We start from the raw sequence: 12,462 nt of genomic DNA, 5'->3' as shown, positions 1-12,462 counted from the left end.
CGCGCATCGTGTGACTTGGATGAGACTTAGACGACCCCCCCCCAAAATAGTTTTTGGGCAGATCTACACGATTCACATGGATGACCTATTTTGAGATAAAAACGGCTAATTTAGCAGAAAGGTGACAAGTTTGCACCCCTGCACTGTATGAGATTAAAGGTCTTTGTACACTAATGCGTATTTTTAAATCTGTCATCCGAAAAAAAAACGTTACGCTATGAGTTCTAATTTTGTTTCTTTTAAACGGACGTAGAAAACGCATCTGTGTGCAAAGACCTTTACTGTAAATATAACTGAACATAAAGGCCACATCAAATCTTAATAATAAGCACCAAAATAAGTTAGTTCTGTGAGCTACCTGTGTCAGTCCCTGCTGACCAACGGCTGTGCCTAGTTTAGGCTTGGCAGTGAGGATGTTGACAGGGGTGCCAGTGGCCATCATCTTTGTGGTGAGGTAGGTGATGGGTGACTTCATCCCTGTGCTGCTGGTCACTGTAGAGGGTGAAGACAGTGAACATGTATAATAATAATGTATAATAATAATAATAATAATGCATTTTATTTGTATTTGACTTTTCATTCAAAAATAATCTCAGAGTGCTACAGAGAGAAAAAACTAAAACTAAAAACACAAGTTAAAAACATACATTAAAAATAACAAAATAAATCACAAGAATGAACACAGGTTCAGCAGTCAAAGGCCTGTTCCACAGACGCGGCGCAGCCGAACAGAAGGCTCGGTCCCCCCCAATGGTATAGTCATAGGCTATGTCAGGGTTTCCGTTAGAAAAAATTGGCGCCGGTCATCTTGTCCGGGAAGATTTCAATTTACCGGACAAACGTGAGATATTCCGGTCATCATATTAAAATATAATATAGCTGTTTGTCTCTGTGATTACTGTTGTGTAGCCTATATATGCCGTTTAATGTCTATTTCTCATCCGATACGATTAGATGCGAGCTATATAATAAATATAATAATATATAGGCTTTCATGATTCGCATGCGCGCTATGCCATTATGTCCAGCGCTGAACGCGCGCCACACTGGGAACACTGAACAGACTGCATCGATCAATGAACGGACTCCACATTACGTTAACTGAAGTGTGTTAAATAGTTTCACGACAGTAATGTACGTTTTCTATATTCTCTTTCCAGTTTTACCCTTTTTATCAATAAAACAACGTAATTTCTATAACCACGTCTCGCTGATTGGGAAGGCATTAAGTCTAGCTGCCTGTCAAATCATGCTTACTCGGACTCGGGAGTATGAGAATGGGGAGGATGTATCGGGGGGATACACACCCGTGGACTATTTCACCTTAGTGGCACAAATTAAACTCTAACACTATAGATAGACTAAATTGAACTAAAATGATGGACACCGACTGAATAACTGAGTGGGGGGAAGACAGGTCTCAAATGTGGAACAATTATAACATTTAATACATAAAGATAAAACATACACAAATATATAACATTGATATCCCTAAACTCAAATGTAGTGTGGTATTGTCAACCTAATCTAATCAATCCTAATCTAATGGTGGGGATGTTATACTCTGAATCTCCCGACTCAGGGCTGGAACGGGCACGGCAGGCTCAATCAATGAACGGGGTTGAGATGGCCGCTAGCGTCCTTTACTAGCCGCATCTCACGGCCCTCGGTGGTCATTCACTGTGCTCTAGCACATCCAAAACACGCAGAACAATAACCTTGACTCCGGTCACTGCAGTGGTTTTATTTAGACTAGATCAAACTCAATTAACTGACTAAACTACTCGCGCCGTTGAGAGACAGGGTTGCCAGATGGGGGGGGGGGGGTTACCGCCGAATGGGCTACTGGGTTTAGCGGTTATTTAGCGGACTAGTTAGGCTGTACATTGTCAATCCCATCTGGCAACCCTGCCGCTGTTTGTCATCGCGTAGGCTAGTCTACACATTAATAATAAAAGAAAACATATAGCCTATATATTCGTCTTTTTTAATGTAGAAGGAATCAGAATATGTGACAAATTAATTTTAGCAAATTGTATTCAAATTGTGCTTAAAGGGAATTATTTTCACCGGACATTGTGACCGAAGAGGTTTAAAAATGTCGGACTTCAGCAGATTTTATCGGACAAAGACCGGTAATTACCGGTTAACGGAAACCCTGGGCTATGTGTCAGTGCCCAATACCAGTGGAACACTTGAGTAATCAAGATCACAACCAAACACCCTCAGTTCTGACCTGTGGCTCCAGGCTGGGTCATAATAGCAGACATGGGGATGGTCTTGATGATGGTGGTGCCCTGTTTGGTTGTGGTGGGCGACATGCCGCTGGTGCTCAGGATGGTGGGTTTGTTTCCAGCGCCCCCTGCTGGGGACGGGGTGATGTAGGTGGTGGGCTTCCCGTCCGCAGAAGTCACCATCTTCAGTATGGTACCGGCAGGAAGAGGGGCCTTGGTCTACAGGAGGAGAAAAGGTAGATTAGGAAAATGAAAAACAGTGAGAAACATCTGATTCATGGAGTTTAAATAGACCTGCGTGTTCCGGCACTCATGCAGATAACTGACCAGTATGAGCCGTGTGAGAGGGTTAGTGGAAGCCTGGCCTGTGATAGCGGACGTCTGCCCTGGCTTGGTTTGGACCACAGACGACATCATCTTGCCGAGGTTGGAAAACTGCTGACATAGGAGAGAGACTCACATTTATTAAGTCACCAGAGAACATCACAGTACTTAGTAGATTTGGTGTCAGGAGATCAGTGTCATGTGGACAACTAGCTATATATTATTTAAACCTAACTGACCCCAAACATCAATGCAGATCCTAGCACCTAACCCTAACCCTAGTTTTCCCACATGTACCGTATTCCCACATGTACCGTAACATATATATATGTGTAAAGGAATTGATGAGAATCATACCATGACTGGAGATGCCATTCTGACTGCGGTGGCGCCAGCAACAGTTTTGACTAGTGTGGCGCCTGCTGGGACGTTGAGCACAGTTCCTGGAGAGGGAGGGATCTTCTGTGTGGCTGCTGCAGCTGCAGCCAAAGCTGCCATGCCACTCATCTGAGGGCTGGTGCCAATTGGCTAAAGAGGAAAATAAACATTTTATTGTTCATAGCTCTGAGTGGCAGGTCATGTCATGATTGAATGAATTACGGTAATGAATTAATTAATGAATCTTTTATTTTGAATATGATTTAAAATAATAAAAGAACAAATAACTAATACGAAGAGTACAGGCCTATCAATGTTGGAAAGGGAGTAGGATGAAGCCTAAGCTTACCCTGTCCTACCCCTATCTGTCATTCTCAAGTGAGAACAATTATACTTAAATTATATAATCCAGTTAATTCATTCATACATTTCAGTATCAACAGTACTAATCATTTTTCATTCTTAATACTGAAACAGCACAAAATAAATGATTGATAATAAATGATTTCATACCGTTTGGGCAGGCACGACCATGCGAACTCCAGCCTGAAGTGATGTCAGAGTGACAGGAGCTTTCCCGACTGCGCCCCGCACAGTGACAATGGAGGTCCCAGTGGCAGACTGAGGAACTGCAACCTTCAAGACGGCTGTAAAAACAACAGGACACCTGCTCAATACAGTTGTTGAGGTCTTCACTGGCTACAAATAATCTCTCTCTCTATATATAGGCCTATATTTAGAAAAATATATGTTTTAATCTTCCTTCTTCTAGCAATATGACAGCCATAGATGACCTTTTCCTGCTATGACTGGTGGATAGATGATTCACTCACTTAGTCAAATGCATTTGCTTTGGATAAAGGTGTCTGCTAAATGCCAAAAATGTATTCTGATTCTATATATATTACATGCCATTTAGCGGACACTTTTATCCAAAGGGTAACAGTACTGAGTTGCCTTCCTCCTACATGGAATAGGCTAATGCTGCTCTACTGTTACAAAAACCACCATTGTAGCTTGCTATGAACAACTAACTACATCTGACTGATTGTATTTGATTAGAATTAATAATGATCTAACTAGACAGATACAATTTCTGTGGAAACTAGCCACCCCCCCCCCCCCCCCCCCCACTGCATCCCCCAGCGAAGACCGCGTTTCTCGAGCTCACCCAGGGGCCGAGCTAACTAGCACTAGCTTACTAGTTATCTATGTCCCCTGCACCTCGCTGCAGCCCCAAGCTAACTAGCATATTGTAATGAATAAGTATGTAATAATGATCTTGTATCACTAACGCTGCTCCACCTATGAGCGGCTGCAGCTCTGTACTGACCATTGTATCTAGCAGCTCTCTGCTTCATTCATCAATCACTCCAACTCCTACCGTCAGGTCGGCGCCTCCGTTGTTGTTCAAGCTAGTGTCGCTTTCCCAGTCTTTGTGTAATAAGTAAACATATTGTAATGTTTGCCCTCTAGCACAGTTATAAAGGTAATAAATGACTCGTGTTGTCTTCAGTCTCAGCACTGTGTGCGTTTATTGACCCGCCATTTTAAGTCCCACATCCCGTTCATTGGTCTCGCGGGAATAGCTGACGTCTATCCTACGCCGACGTCACGCAACCCGGAAATCCGAGTAATAGGAATAGGCGGAATAGCATACTAGCATACTACTCATACTAGATATGACGTAGATTTTGAGTATGTAGTACGTTCACATTGTACTGTATGCGAGATTTGAGTATGCGAGAAATGTAGTATGCGAGCAGTTACTTCCTGGAAAATTGAAGTCAGTGACGATGGACACTTTTTCCCCAAAATGCATTTCGCGTCCAGGGTTGCAGGATTGCGTCCAGGGTTGCCGGATGGGACGGGTTACCGCCGAATGGGCTACTTGATTTTGAGGTTATAGAAAGTTTAGGCTGTAAATTGTCAATCCCATCTGGCAACCCTGTGCGCTTTCAGCCTCGTCAAACTGCGTCATACAAACTTGTCATACAGCTTTTGTTTACATTGTCCGATAGCCTGGGAACCGAAAGCTTGCAATAAACATCGTTTTTTGCACATATTTGAGTGTGCAGATGCTGCTTTCTTGCACTCTATTTGATACTCTTCAGTTGCAGCACCCCAGCTAAGTCTGATCACGGATGAGCAGTGGTATTTTCACTATACTGGGAATTAACATGGTGAAATGCATTCTTAGACAAGGCTAGTCGTCATGATTACAAATATGCCACTTGAAATGCATGAAATCCAAGTTTATTTGTGTCTTACACACTTGTTCACCTAGTATTTGACTGCTTGTAGCCCAATCACGAATGATCCCAGTATTGTAGCTTCAGACGGACAAGTTGGTTGTAGTGCTTGCCCACGATATGTTATTGCTCATATATATCAGGGCTGCCAAGTTTCACCAAAACTTTGGAGTGATTTTTTGCCGGTGGAGCAACGCAAAACTGAGCACGTTTGGCAGCAGCGGCCCCTCTCTCCCACCCAATTATTATTATTATTATTTATTTTTTTGCTAGTTTCCTACAATTTTACATCATAATAAACCAGCACAAGAAATGAAAACAATTGGAAAATTGTATAAAACAAGACAAATTCAGACAGTAATAAAAATATATTATATTTATTATCATCTATCTATATATAAATCAATCATGTAACATCAGAATAAGTCTTTTAACTGTCAATCAACCATGTAACATATTAATCACTCTTTTAATTGTCAATCAACCATGTAACATATTAATCACTCTTTTAACTGTCAATCAACCATGTGATTGCTAACCCCCCTAATTGATCAACCCCTGCTGTCCAGCAACCCGCTCCCTAGCCCGCTAACCAGCTGGTTGATCCAGAGCAGGAGACTGTCCTCTGCTCTCTGTGGAGATAAGCGACAGTGGAAAGTTGTGTTTACTTACTATCATACCTTACCTTACTATCATGCTATCTGCAATGTCCCGTTCTCGCCGTCCGCTATTGTTCCGACCGGCCAAAGCAGTTCTCTATCTAATTACACACATACATTACTCTATCTATCTAGTTATATATATATATATATATATATATATATATATATATATATCAGTTACTCTCTTTACTCCATAAACCGCCTAAATAACTCAACAACACTGAACCCTCCATCTTCATTACTGTCTCCACTCACACGACCATGAGCTCGAGGACCCATTGGGAGTGGCAGACGTGTCAGCCAATGGTTAAACAGTATAGAAGCTAACCACCGCTCCTTCACAAATAGCAACCAATGGGATTAGCCTTAGGTGCCGTGCCTTAATAATTTCCAGGATCAAGTTAGGCTGTCGCTGTCATTGCCGCTTGACGGCCTTTGACAGAACCAACTCTCACAGATCATTCTGCTAATCACCTGGATGACAATTTGAGATTTCAAAACATGTCACACGTCACGAAACTCATGTCCGGTAGCTTTCTTTCCAGGAATTTCAAAAATAAAAGTCCCGTAAAACAAATGGTTATTTCTCGCCATGAGAAATAGAGTTGCGGCGTGAGAGCGTGAGAACTGGTTGAAATGCGTGTGTCTCACGGTGATTGCGTGAGACTTGGCAGCCCTGTATATATTTATTTTAATCATGTTATTTTACCAACTGTTAAGACAACAATATAGTAACTAGTTACTTGAGCTAGCTAAAGATATTGGCCCCCCAAAACATTTTACAACGTGTTGTAATTATGTTACGATATTTCTGTCGAGTGAGTGAAGGTAAGCAACGTAGGGTGCGTTCGTAAAATCGCCCTGAGAGCGCCGGAGAGCACACTGGGTGCAACGTCATAAAGGGACCAGGTAATTTGATTGGACAAGAGGCATTCCATGAGTGCTGATCATATTTCCAGGGTGAATTTACGAACGCAGCTAGTGAACAGAAGACGCAAAAAATCGTCAGATCAGATATATAAACGGGTTATTTTGGTAAACTGGACACATTTTGGGAATATATGTGGTTACTTTCTCGCCTGAAAACATATTAAAACTTCATAAAATGACATGTTTTTTTTTTTTACATATTTTAGCTAATGGAGGTTTAAAATGGAGGTTTAAATTCGCCTCTCCCGGCGAAATGCATTCTGGGAGTCAGTATGCATACAGTGTAAATGGTCGGCTGGTTTTCACATACTTATTATGAGTATGCTAGTATACCATTCCGAACACAGCCATAGTCCCTTAACGCTACCATTTTCAAGTATATCCAGCTGCATCCGACACGCGCTTCACCCGGACGCATGGAGACCATATTAGTTCGAGCGCGTCATCATACCGCGCCTTACTATGGTGGCTGAGGACGATTTCAAGTTCGTATTTCAAGTATTTATGGATATGACAGATCATTCGCTTACTATGCATTTCGATATGAGATAGATGCATTTTTGTATTTCAAGTACTTATGGATATGACCGATCGTATTTATGGATATTTTGATATGGGATAGATCATTTATGAGATAGATAATTTCCGTATTTCAAGTATTTATGGATATGACAGATACTTTTCGTCCTATTCACTTAATGCTTAGTTTTTTTTAAACAAACCAAAATAACACATTTCCAGCAATGGATTCTACAGTTAGGCACATATATATTTGGTCACAGACAGAATTTTAGCTGTTTACCAAAACATGTTAGTTACAGTCATACACAAGTTACAGTCATATAATGAATATGAATGAATGAATGAATCTTTATTTCGAACATGATTTAAAAATAAAAATAATAAATAACTAATAACTAATATGTAGAGTACAGTCCTATCAATTGTTCGAAAAGGAGTAGGAAGAAGCCTGTCCTACCCCTGTTTATACTTAACAATTATGCTTACATTATATAATCCAATTAATTAATACATATATTTCAGTATCATCCGTTCTAATACTTTTTCATTCTTAATATTGACACAAAATAAATAAATAAGGTGTAGTGACTACATTATGGGTTCATGTTCTCCTCTTACTGTTGGTTGTGTAGTGGGAGGGAACCAGTTCTGGCACTAGGGGCAGAGGGGAGGATTATTAACGTTGCAACTTCCTGTTTAGACACAACAGTTTTGGTGAGCTATTTTCTGGTCCTGTACTGAGAGTACAAGTTGTTATTTTGATTAAACAGTTATCATTACGTTGCCTACGTCTTTCCTTTTTCCTCCGGCACTACACTGGTGACCCCGACGTGGATTTTTGTTAACGTAATTGTGTACAAAAACCAGCGAACGAACATTACAATCCTGCAAAATGTCCGGGCGAGGAAGACGTTCAAACCAGCGGCAGCCATCACCATCCCCTGTCAGGGTAACGCGTGGTGCGCACACTCCCACTCTCAAGCTACCAGAGTTCTGGGACTCAACGCCTGCTGCATGGTTTGCTATTGTAGAGGCACATTTCAACAAAAGTGACATCGATGACGACGACGACCGGTACAACCATGCTGTGGCAATGTTGGGCAGCTCCACCGCAGCTCGAGTGGTAGGTTTTTTGTCTGCTCCCCCGACGACGAACAAATATGAGCGCCTCAAGGCCCTGCTTCTAGAGACATTTGAACTGTCCACTGCGGAGAGGGTGCGTCGACTATTTGCCATGTCGGACTTGGGTGACGAGAGGCCTTCTGCGCGCATGGGGAGGATGCTAAACCTGCTCGGTACAGAAGACCCCATGATCCTCTTCACAGAGCTGTTCATGCGCACATTGCCAGCTCAAGTTAGGATGGCACTGGCCAACACCGCCATCATGGAGCCCCGCGCCCTGGCCAGGGAGGCGGACCGGTTCGTCTTGGCCATGCCTCAACGGTCCCCCGACCTGCTCGCTCCCGCGGCCGCCCCGCCACCGGACCGTCGCAGGAGAGCGAAGGATGACGCCAGACCTTCTGGCCAGCAGGGTAACGCTGCGGGCCATTGTTTCTACCACGCCACTTTTGGCGCCAAGGCCAAACGGTGCCGCTCACCCTGCACCTTCGGACCGACGGGAAACGGCGGGGCCGGCACTCAGTAGTGGCCCTGAGCGCTGGCGTCACCAACAGGCTGCTCTTCATACAAGACACCGCCTCTGGTCGCAGTTTCCTTTGTGACACAGGTGCCCAGTGGAGCATCATTCCGGCAGAGAGATCGGATGTGGCGAAGGAGGAGCGTGGTCCGCAGTTGGCAGGCGCGGACGGCACACCTATCTGCTCTTATGGCACTAGGGCGGTGGACGTGTGCTTCGGAGGGCAATGCTTTTCGTGGGATTTTGTCATAGCGGCTGTCACATTTCCCCTCCTTGGTGCGGATTTTCTGTGCGCCCACAACCTGTTGGTGGACGTGGGGAACAGGCGCCTGGTCAACTCACAGACTTTCGCTTCCTTCGCCTGTACGCAGGGGGAGGCGGTCTACAGCGGGTGGTCCAATACGCTCGCCGAAAGTGACCAGTACCTTCGGCTGCTCGCCGAATTCCCCGACCTTACCAAGCCCACCTTCTCCGCGCCCACGGTGAAACACGGAGTGGAGCACCACATCGAGACCGAGGGGCCTCCCCTCCACGCCAGGGCCAGGCGCCTCAACCCGGAGAAGCTGGCCATCGCCAGGGCGGAGTTTGCGCATATGGAGCAGGTGGGCATCGTTCGGCGCTCGAGCAGCCCCTGGGCGTCTCCCCTGCACATCGTCCCTAAGTCAGACGGCGGGTGGCGCCCATGTGGGGACTACCGCCGCCTCAACGACGCGTCCAAGCCTGACCGCTACCCGGTCCCACATGTCCAGGACTTTTCAGCGAACCTGGCAGGCAAACGCTTCTTCTCCAAAGTGGACCTGGTACGGGGGTACCATCAGGTGCCGGTGCACCCCGAGGACGTCCCTAAGACGGCCGTAATCACGCCATTTGGACTCTTCGAGTTTCTGCGGATGCCGTTCGGCCTGAAGAACGCGGCGCAGACCTTCCAACGCCTCATGCACTCGGTGCTCCGGGACCTACCATTCCTCTTCGTCTACTTGGATGACATCCTCGTCGCAAGCACCACGGAGGAGGAGCACCTGTCCCACCTCCGGGCCCTTTTCACACGGCTCAGCCAACATGGGCTGATTGTCAATCCGGCGAAGTGTGAGTTCGGACGGAACACCATCGACTTTCTCGGGCACCGGGTCTCCGCAGAGGGGGTGACCCCCCTCCCCTCGAAGGTGGAAGCTGTCGCTGCTTTCCCGCGCCCCAGCACAATCAGCGAGCTCAAGGGGTTCATCGGGATGGTAACCTTCTACTATCGCTTCCTCCACCACATCGCTCACATCCTGCGGCCTCTGTACGATGCCCAGAAGGGCAAGACTCTGAAGCAGCCGGTGGACTGGACGGCGGAGCGTGTCAAAGCCTTTCAGGACACCAAGGCGGCCCTGGCCCGCGCTGCCATGTTGGCCCACCCCTCGCCCTCGGCACCCACTGCTCTCACCACGGACGCCTCTGACTTTGCTGTGGGAGCGGTGTACGAACAGTGGGTTGGGGACGCCTGGCAGCCTCTTGCATTCTTCAGCCGCCAGCTGTCTCCCAGAGAGCAAAGGTACAGCACATTCGACAGGGAGCTCCTCGGGCTGTGGCTTGCTGTCAGACACTTCCGTTTTTTACTGGAGGGCCGCGAGTTTACGGCCTACGTGGACCACAAGCCACTTACGCACGCCATGTCCAAGGTGGCGGAGCCGTGGTCCGACCGCCAACAGCGCCAGCTCGCCTACATATCCGAGTTCACCACAGACATCCAGCACGTTGCTGGGAAGTCCAACCAGGTCGCGGATTGTCTCTCCAGGGCGGTGGTTGGTGCGGTCCAACTGGGTTTGGACTACGCGCGCATGGCTGCAGACCAGGCCGCCGACCCCGCCGTCCAGGCTCTCAAGTTGTCGGACACAGGACTGCGCCTAGAAGAGGTGGTTTTCGGTGACGCAGGGGCCACGCTCCTGTGCGACGTCTCCATGGGTCAGCCACGACCGGTGGTCCCCGCCAACTGGAGGCGCCCCGCCTTCGAGGCGATACACGGCTTGTCTCACCCTGGTAGGAAACCGTCCTCACGGCTGGTGTCAGAGAAATTCGTCTGGCATGGGCTCAAGAGGGATGTGAGGGCCTGGGTAGACACGTGCATCGCCTGCCAGCGCGCCAAGGTGCATCGACACGTCAAGGCCCCCCTGGAGCAGTTCTCTGTGCCTGAGCGGAGGTTCGATCATGTAAACGTGGACCTGGTAGGGCCGCTGCCCCCCTCGCACGGATACACCTATCTCTTTACCATGGTGGACAGGACGACTCGCTGGCCGGAGGCAGTTCCGCTCTCCTCAACGACAGCCCCCGACCTGGCCCGGGCGTTCATCGCGGTGTGGGTCTCCCGCTACGGCACCCCTGCTGATCTCTCCTCTGACCGTGGCTCACAGTTTACTTCAGAGCTGTGGGCAGCGGTGGCGGAGAATCTGGGGGTCAAGCTCCACCGCACAACCGCCTATCACCCGCAGGCGAACGGGCTCTGTGAGCGTTTCCATCGATCCATGAAGGCCGCCCTTCGAGCCAGCCTCACGGACAGCGACTGGCTTGACAAGCTGCCGTGGGTCATGCTGGGGCTCAGGACAGCGCCTAAGGAGGACCTCCAGTCGTCGTCCGCTGAGCTGGTGTTTGGACAGCCGCTGCGGGTCCCCGGTGACTTCATTCCCAAGTCAACGGAGCCCTGGTCCGCCGCCGCTCAGCGCGCCTCCCTGCTGGACAGCGCCAGGACCTTCGTCCCGGTCCCGACTACGCAGCATGGTGTCCCTACTTCGAGGGTGCCCCCGGAGCTGCACTCAGCGAGGTTCGTTTTCATTCGTCATGATGGCCACAGGACTCCACTACGTCCTCCTTATGACGGGCCTTTCCGTGTCATCGAGGCCGGAGCCAAGAACTTCATGGTTGACATGGGGGGTAGGCCTGAGTGTGTGTCCGTTGATCGCCTCAAACCGGCCCACTTGGACCTTGAACTGCCCCTGGACTTGGCCCTGCCACCGCGCAGAGGCCGGCCTCCAGTCCTACCTCCCCTGCCGCGCCCTGGCCATTCCCCCCTCCGACCCCGACAACCCCCCGCAGCTCGCGAGCCCCCGGTCATCACTGCCCCCCGTCCTTCCCTGCAGGAGGACGTGATGGGCGATGTCACACCTCCTCCCGCACCTCCTGACTTTACCTACGATCGTAGGGGCCGGGCCATACGCCCTCCTCGCCGTGAGGATTTCCAATATTGAGGTGAACACTGGGGGGGCTGGTGTAGTGACTACATTATGGGTTCATGTTCTCCTCTTACTGTTGGTTGTGTAGTGGGAGGGAACCAGTTCTGGCACTAGGGGCAGAGGGGAGGATTATTAACGTTGCAACTTCCTGTTTAGACACAACAGTTTTGGTGAGCTATTTTCTGGTCCTGTACTGAGAGTACAAGTTGTTATTTTGATTAAACAGTTATCATTACGTTGCCTACGTCTTTCCTTTTTCCTCCGGCACTACAAAACATATTTTTTTCATTCTTAATACTGAAACAACACAAAATAAAT

This window comes from Nansenia antarctica (genome assembly GCF_963989245.1).
Source record: "Nansenia antarctica genome assembly, chromosome: 7".
Classification (NCBI taxonomy): Eukaryota; Metazoa; Chordata; class Actinopteri; order Argentiniformes; family Microstomatidae; genus Nansenia; species Nansenia antarctica.
This window is presented reverse-complemented; position numbering follows the sequence as displayed.